Source organism: Petaurus breviceps, unplaced genomic scaffold, assembly GCF_028583685.1.
Source record: "Petaurus breviceps papuanus isolate PSGF00001 unplaced genomic scaffold, PetGlider_PUasm1.0 151, whole genome shotgun sequence".
Lineage (NCBI taxonomy): Eukaryota > Metazoa > Chordata > Mammalia > Diprotodontia > Petauridae > Petaurus > Petaurus breviceps.
Window position 1 is genome coordinate 3,233,412 of NW_027185712.1, and position 8,998 is coordinate 3,242,409.

Consider the following 8,998-nt stretch of genomic DNA (forward strand, 5'->3'; position numbering starts at 1 on the left):
GAGAGAGAGAGAGAGAGAGAGAGAGAGAGAATAAGAGTAACAGAAAGGGCAGATAGAACATAAAACAAAATCAATGGATCAGCTAGTATTTAATCAGTACATTAAAAAAAATAAACTATTCCTGACCGTACATACACATACACACACATATAAGTATGTATGTATTTTTAAGTTTTCATATCTTTTTCTTTTTTCTATCTTTCTTTCTTCCTTATATATCTATCCTTTCTCTTATACTAAAATATCTTTCCTTATTAAAAGAAAAAAAAGAGAGAAAAAGATGTGGCCTTGGGAAAACCTGGGTAGTGATGGTTTAGAATCTCTAGGTCTTTAACCTGCCCTTCCTGTACTCAAAAATCTACTAGCTAAAGAAAGCTATAATATCAAACCTAGCTTGGTGTCTCTGTGCAAGAAAATGTTAAGACAATTGACATTTGATAAAAATTCTTCACCTGATTTATTGGAGTAGAGATGTCTGAGCAACTGTTAGATACCATTTCTCACCAACTCCCTTAATTATTTCTAGGTACTAGAGTATGGCACATAACTAAACATTATCAAGGAATTTTACAGTCCAACGCAGACTATTACTGTATATTATAGTCGCCTATAATCATTCTAATGTTCTAAGATATTGCAACTAATTTACCCAAGGCCTGAGCGCCAGAAGTGTAAAAATTGCTTGAGAGTTTTATACTGCATCTAGCCATTACCACAAAGGAGGGTGTATTACTCCTCATTTCTTTACAAGTGTCAATGCAAATCCAACCATCAGACAAAAGTTGGACCTAAAAGCTTTTTGATTACAGCGATTATTACAGATTTTACATGAGATAAAAATGTAATTGCTCTGTTTCTTTTTTTTTTCTTTTCCTCTCTCCGTCAGCACCTCACCCTCCTTGCAGAAATCAGAACTTGTTTGATTTGCCAGGTCAGCCCCACTGCCCAGCTGCAGTCGCTGCCAGACAGGGGAGCTCGAGAACTCCTTTTCACTCAAGACAAAACAGATGACATTTCTCTTCAGTTCAGTTCACTAAAAAGTTCCTTAAAGCATTATTTCCATTTTTAGCCTCTTTCACATTTCCTTACTGTCTAATAAACTCATATTGTCTATAAAGGCTGAACGTCTAAAGATATTTGGATAAAGCCATGGAAGAAATAAATTATTAAAGGCAATGGTCATTCTCTGTCCCTGTCACATCTTCCTCCCTTGGGATTCTTAGGTACTTTGAGAGTATTGGAGTGTCTCTCTTCTTTGCCATCAGAATTAACACCCATCACTAATATTCCCCTCCTTCCTACTCCAGCCCTCATATTAAGAGGGGCAGTGACTACCACTTCAGTTCCATTTAACCACTTGGTATCAGTGTTTTTACAAAGGGAGAGGTACTTGACAGATTTAGTAAGAACTAACATGAAGACACTTTCTCTCTCATATGTCACCTTGGGGCATAATCCCTTCAATAACTCCTTGGCATTTGTATATGGGGGGAAGCTCACATCTTGACTCAGTTCCTACACAGTATCAGTCCTAGCTTATCCATGTCCAAAGCTAGGATTGCTGTGGAATTTTGCCTGATGGAAATCTCAGACCTTTGCAAAGGCATTGATATTGGGTTGGCTGTAATAACCAGCCTTGTTTCCTGCATTCATAAATCCATGGGCTGGCACTTCTGTCCCAGAGTGAAGATTCCATTCCGTATTCTTAGGATATAAAACGAGGAATGAAAATATAAAAAGATCCAGACCTGTTAGTTTGAATCATATGGCCTGGGAAAGAGTGTGACTGAAGCTGTGATGAAGGTCTGAGGTCCTCACCTTTTACCACATGCTTTCACTAGATAATGAGTGACAGGAATGTATCAAACACCTTGGTAGGTACTAATTCAAGGTATTTTGAAGTTATTAATAGTTCTGACTGTAATCGATGAAAAAAGATTTCTCCTAACCACCTGTTAGCCCAACACAGGATGGCCATGAATATTCCAATCCTCAAATTCCCCCCAAATCAGCTCCCTAATATTTTAATATCCTTCAGGTGGACAGCTGTTCTAGAAAATTGATGAGGTATGCACATAGACCGGACCCCCATTCTATTGGTAAATAGTGGAATGCCTATAAATTTCCTCTTCTTTCCCTCTTTATCTCCAATTTGCCTTTCCTCACCTTTTCCCTGTTCCCATCTTTACTTCTTCTTTGCCTCATCATCCTCATCCCCGATTTCTTTTCTTTTCCCTCCTATATAATTTCTTCCTCCTCCTTCTTTTTCCTCTTCTTCTTCTTTTCTTTCTCCATACCCAGCCTAATAAACATTCCCCCTTTTTCTTCATCAGGATCTGCTTTCTCAATGACTTCTCTACTCTACTGCCATAACCTGGGGCCTCTGGGTCCTCAGTATCCTGGGTTCAGTTCTTATTGCAGAAAGAAGTAGAAGTGGTTAATTGAGATGGTTGACCCAGCAATTACATTTTCTTTGCAGTCTCCTGTGTCTGTTTCCTTCTTGGATTCTGATCCCATGGCTATTTGGTCAGCTTATCTTTTAGTTCCTATAGATATCTTGGTTCTTGAATACTTTTGTAGACTGTCTTAGATCATAGATCAGAATTTCATAGTTATAGTAGAAAAGCAATCCTACATTTTGAGCTGGGTTTTTTTAACTTCTATAGTCCCCTGTTAAAGACAACTAGTAGAACAATGAATAAAGTGCTAAATTTGTAGTCAGGAAGACTTGGGCTCACACTCATATTAGACATTCACAATCTGTGTCACCCTAGGCAAGTCACTCTACTTCTTTCCTCATCTATAAAACTAGTATCAAATGAGAGGATCATATAAAATAACAAATATGTATGGTGCCTTAAAAATTTTAAATAACTACATAAAATGCTTTAAATAGTGTTATTAATAATACCTAAAATGTTAACATCCTAAGTTGCTATCAGCTATTAATAAGAGCCTATCCTAGTAGGAAGGACAGTGGATTTGCAGTCAGAAGATGTAGGTTGGAATCCTAACTACATTTCTGGGACTCAGTTACATCATGTCTCACATCTCTCATTCTCTTGCTAGATTATTAATCATATTCTATTCTCTAATTTTAGATTTAGTCCCAAGTGTCTTTTCTGGTCCCTCTACACTGTCTCTCTTACTGACTATATCAGCTCACATGGGTTCAATTATCATCTCTATGTAGATAACTGAGATTTACATATTAATCATTAATCTCTGTTTCTGGGTTCCGGGACTGCACTGAAACTGCTTATTGGACGTTTCCTACTGATGTCCTATAGGTATCTCAGACTTGATATGTTTAAAAGGGCTTATCATTCTGTCATCTAAAACCCATGACTTTTCCTAACTTTATTGTTTTTTTTGAGATCAGTGCCATCCTTCCAATTACCTGTGTTGAATACCTTGGATTCATCTTGAATTTTTGTGCTTTCCCGCCCCACCCTTCACATTCAATCAGTGATTCTATTCCACAATATCATATCCATCTGCCCCCTTCTCTCCATACACACAATCACTACTCTAGTTCTTGCCCTCATTGTTTCTTGCCTGGTCTATTCCAGTAGCTTCACAATTAGCCTCCCAGTCTCTACTCTCTTCCTTCTCCAGTACTTTCTCCACATTGTTATCAAAATAATTTTCCTTAAGCATAGGTCTAGAGAGCTGGGCCTGAAGAACTGTGTTCAAATCTGGTCATAGATACTTCCTACCTGTGTGACCCTGAGCAAGTCACAACCTCTATTTGCTTCAGTTTCCTCAAGTGGAAAATGAAGATAATAATAGTACCTACTTTGTAGGGTTGTTATGAGGATCAAATGAGATATTTGTAAAAAGCACTTGGCATAGTGCCTAGAACATAGTAGACACTATAAATGCATATTCCTTTCCCTTCCCTTTCTTCACCTCTGTTAAAAAACTCTGGGACTCCCTATTTCCACTAAAGTCGAATATACTTTCCTTTGTGGAAAATTTAAATTCCTTCATAACCCGACTCTAATCTACCTTTCCAGTGTCAGTATACATTAAGTCCCTTTCATATGTTGCATGGTCCAGTCAAAAATACCTTCTTATTGTTCCACAGAAACAGTACTCTATCAATTTCTATGACTTTTTACAACTGTCTACCCTGTCTCTAATTCATGCTTTCCATGCTCTTCCTTTCAGCACCCTTGGCTATATTCAAAGTTCAGCTTTGTAGATATTTTAAAGTATTGATCTATGTATGAAGATTTCTCCCATTCCTCTAATCACTATTTTCCTTCCCCCCTGGAAATTGCTTTGTATTTACTTTACATATATTTTGATCTACTTATATGTAAACATATGCTTCCTGCCTCTTTGCCTCTTTGTTTTAACTCCTTACCTAATGGAATACAAAATTCTAGAGGGTTGACCCGTTTTATTTTTGTCTTTGTAGCCCCAGCACAGAGACAGGCACATAATAGGTGTTCAATAAATGCCCTTTAATTGATTTATTGATCTGCAAAATGAAGAGGTTGAACTAAATGATTCTTAAAGTTCTTTTAATCTTATGATCTTGGTCAATTCAATTTGTAGTGCTAGGAATGTTTGATAGGATTAGTTTAAGAGAATAGGCCTGTAGGAATAGAACCTATATCTTCCCTGGCCTCCAGCATTTATTTGAAACTACCCTGATAAAAACTTACCAGCTTAACTTTGACCCACTGTCTTTTGCTGACTTCTAATACTGCTTAACAGTTTTCCAGTTGACATAAAGATGGGAGGGTTAGTTAATATATTGAATGAAAAGATAAGGATCTTATAAGATTTTTATAGACTACAATATTGGGCCAAATGTTAGAATATGAAATAAAATAGAGATAAATATAAAGTTCTGCCTTTTGGTTAAAAAATAAAATCAGCAGCACCAGCACAGGAAAGGAAAGAATTGGCAAATCACCAGTTTATGTGAAATAGACTTAGGGTTTTTAGTGGACTCTAAGCTTGATATTACTCATTATTGTGATGTGACTGCCAAAAAAGTTAACCCTATTTAAGGTTGTATTAAGAGAGGGATATCCAGAACAAGGGAGGTATTCATATTCTTGTATTCTGCGGGAATGAGGCCACATCTAGGGTTGTATTTAATTTGGAGAAATGATACTGACAAAGTAGAACATATATGGAAGAAAATTCTAAGATAGGAAAGATAATCAAAATTATGGCATATGCTCTTCAGTTAATGGAGTTGAAGATGCTGAACATAGAGGAGAAAAGTCTTAGATGGTAAAGTAAGGAAAATGTATGATCAGTGTCTTCAAATATGTGAAGATCTATTATGTTTAAAAGGAATTATAAAGTAAGAATCAAATTTGTAGAATCAGACTTCCCGAGTTTGGAACCCAATGTCAACACTTTATATTTTTGAAACTCATTTCCTTCATCTGTAAAATGGGTATAAGAATACTAATACCATATTCCTCACATGATTGTTATGAAGAAAGTTAACATCATCTTCATCTTCATTACCACTTGACTAGAACTGGCAGAAGTAGCACCAATGGATTGAAATTATAAGAAGGCAAATCTTCTATCATTTAGAAATGAACTTTATAAGAACCAGAGCTGTCTAAAAATGGAATAGGTTACATATTTCATTGAGATCTCCAAAGAGAAAGTATATGAGCTACTGTCTAAAGTGTGGTAGAAGGTCATGTATACTTCATACCATGGTTTGAAAAGATGCCTTCTTAGGTCCCTTCTCTCTCTGGGATTCTAGAACTTTGTGATTTGATTTTGTTTTTTTTTTCCTCTTTAAAAAATCAATTTTAGGCAGAGTCAAGATGGAAGAGTAGAAACATGACCTCTGTGCGGCTTCAGCTTCCACCTTCCCCAGTCCATGTAAAAGGGGACTCTGAACAAATTTTTGAGCTAGAACCCACAAAATGACACAGAATCTAACCTCCCGCTGAGGACAGCTCAGCAGGCCAGCAGGAATCGGCCAGCACAACATTCTGGGAGCCGAGCCCAGGCCTGCGTGAGGCCTGCGTTTTAGTCCCAGGGCAGGCCTGACCAGCTCCCAGCTGGAGGGACTCCAGATCACCAGCAGCTGTGGTCATTTCCAGATTTATCAATATATAGATGTGAAGGACAAAGTGAGAGGTCAGTGCACTGTGGACTTTGGGACCAGTAGCTGGGAGAGCATCAGCTTTTGCCCCCAGGGCGAGAAGCCTCTGAGACGCCTTGGCTCAGCTGGTGCCACATTGCAGCTTCAGTCCCTGGCCTGCAGAGTGTAGGGGGACCAAACAACCAATATGATATTCTGAAGAGCAGAGGAGCTGGGATTAAAACCAAGAATCACCTATCCAAAGGGGGCTGCTAGATGGCACAGTGAGTAAAGCCCCGGAGTCAGGAGGACTTGAGTTTGGTTCCAGCCTCAGACACTTAACAGCCACACAAAAAAACTAGCTGTGTAACCTTAGGCAACTTACTTAACCCCAATTACCCTCCAAAAGGCAAAAAAAAAAAAATCACCTACCCAGCAAAACTGAGTATTGTGTTTCAGGGGAAAATATGGTTATTCAATGGAATAGAGGACTTTCAAGCATTGTTAATGAAAAAAACCAGAGTTGAATAGAAAATTTGACATTCAAATACGAGAAGCAAGGGAAGCTTGAGAAGGTAAACAGGGAAAAGAAATCATAAGCAACTTATCAAAATTGAACTATTAACATTCCTACAGGGAAAAACAATAATTGTAACTGATAAAACTTTTCTCAGTATGAAAATAGTTGAAGGGAATAGAAATATATATATATATATGTCTGTATTGGAGGGTATATGAATACATATGTGAATTTGGGTATATATGTTTACAGATATACATAAATAGAGGGCGCGGCAGACTCAGGCCAGGAAGGCGTGGCCGGCAGACGCAGGCCTGGAAGGGGCCTGATCAACTCCGAGGGCAAGTCTTCCCACCAACCACAAGGTCCACTACCAGGCCTATCACCAAAGGGCTGGGATTGGAAAGAGCAAGGTAAGAAGCAAATACAGGGGCCCCTGTCCTGGACAGCAAACACTCCTGGGGCTACCACTTCATAGCCCAGCATTTTTTTTTTTTAAAAAGCCCCTTTCAGGACCTCCAAAGACTAGGATGACAGAGTGAACCTCACTTCCTCCAAACCCCCCCTCTGACCCTGAAAACATAGTAACTCTTGCCCCAGGGCAAAACTCTCTACAGTAAAGGCTTGGGATCCTAGAGGAAGGGCATGGCTAGGACCGTGCCTCAAAATGGGTAGAAAGCAGACTACAAAGACAAAGACTCTGGAGTCCCACTATCCTCAGAGGGAGGAACCAACCTCAGAGGGAGACAATGTGGACTCCACACCCAAAGCTGAAACTTCAACAGGGAATGGGTCCCAAGCACAGAAGGCTCTCCTAGATGAGATCAAAAGGAACTTTGAAAACAAAATGATAGAGATAGAAGACAAAATGAATAATTCTCTCAAAACAAAAATAGCAGAATGTAATGTAATGCCAAGGAAAGGCAACTTCCCAGGTTCAAAATACCAGCATAGGTGCTCTCTATTTTATTCATTAGAAAAACATTATAATGAGGAAAACATCTCTCTAAAAAGAAAAGTGTATGATATGGAAAAGGAGCTTCAAAAATTAACCAAGGTAAATGATTTGCTAAAAAACCAGAATTAACCAAATGGAAACAAATAACTCTATGAGGAACCAAGAATTAGCCAAGCAAAACAACAAGAATGAAAAATTAGAAAAAGAGGTAAAATACCTCAAAGAAAAAACAACTGACCTGGAAAACAGATCCAGGAGAGATAATCTGAGAATCATAGGCCTACCAGAAAATTATGATGAAAAAATGAGCCTGGACAACATTCTCCAAGAGCTCGTTAAGGAAAACTGCCCTGAGATACTAGAACCTGAGGGTAAAATAGAAATCGAGAGAATCCACCGGACACCTGCTGAAAGAGATCCCAAACTGAAAAGTCCTCAAAATGTTGTGGCCAAACTCCAGAACTACCAGATAAAAGAGAAAATGCTTCAAGCGGCCAGAAAGAAACAATTCAAATATCGAGGGTCTACAGTGAGGATTGCACAGGATTTGGCAGCCTCTACACTGAAAGATTGGAGGCAGTGGAATACAATTTTGCAGAAGGCAAAAGAGCTCGGTTACAACCAAGGATCACATACCCAGCAAAACTGAGAATATTCTTCCAGGCAAAGAGATGGTCATTCAATGATATAACAGAGTTCCAGACCTTCTTGATAAAAAAGCCAGAACTCAATGGAAAATTCAGCCTCCAATTACGAGATGCAACAGTGACTTAGAAAGGTAAACAAGGAGAACACACACACACCCTGCTATCTGATAAGAGCAAACTTGTTATACACAAGTAGAGGGTATGACTATAAAATACACAAAATGACGATTAAAAAAAATCTTGTTAAGGGCTACAAAGGGACTGAAATGGAAGAAAGGGAATGGTTGAAGTGGAAAAGGGTAAATTATGCCACTCATAGAGGCATAAAAACTGTATAGCAGAGGAAAAAAAGGGAGGGAGTTGGGAAGCATATGAGCTTTTCCCTCATTGGTTCTGGTACAAGGAGGGAATAACAACCAGTTAAGCATAGGACTCTATGGAGAAGAAACACAAAAAGTATCATTTTAGAGGGAGAGGAGTTTCGCATGAGATTTGTTCCTGTCACTCTTGATGCGAAGAAGAAATAGCATACTTCTTTAAGTATAAAAATATCCTACAGGCAGTAGGAGGGGGAAAGGGTTACGAAAGGGGGGTGGGAGTGGTTTATAGGGAGGGAAGTAGTAAGGGGAAGGGGGAGGAAAAGGGAGGGGGGGTGAAAAGGGAACACTGAGGGAGGCAGTGGTCAAAAGGAAAAGTATTAAGGAGGGGAAGGGAGAAGGGAGCGAAAATATGAACATTAACAGGGGCAGGAATAGGATGGGGGGAAAGAAACAGATAACAATCATAACTGTAAATGT

The 8,998-nt window shown here is 38.8% G+C and overlaps 1 long non-coding RNA gene across 2 annotated transcripts in view; it reads left to right on the plus strand.

The window, feature by feature from the left end:
* LOC138153524 (uncharacterized) overlaps positions 1-8,998 on the plus strand; it is a 484,393-nt gene that overhangs the window by 393,205 nt on the left and 82,190 nt on the right. Inside the window, exon 3 of one of the 2 annotated variants that reach the window (XR_011166404.1) lies at positions 6,849-7,009. This is a non-coding gene — a long non-coding RNA (uncharacterized lncRNA). Of the gene's footprint in view, positions 1-6,848; positions 8,276-8,998 lie in introns of those variants that run through there. The other variant, XR_011166403.1, reaches the window with a different exon arrangement.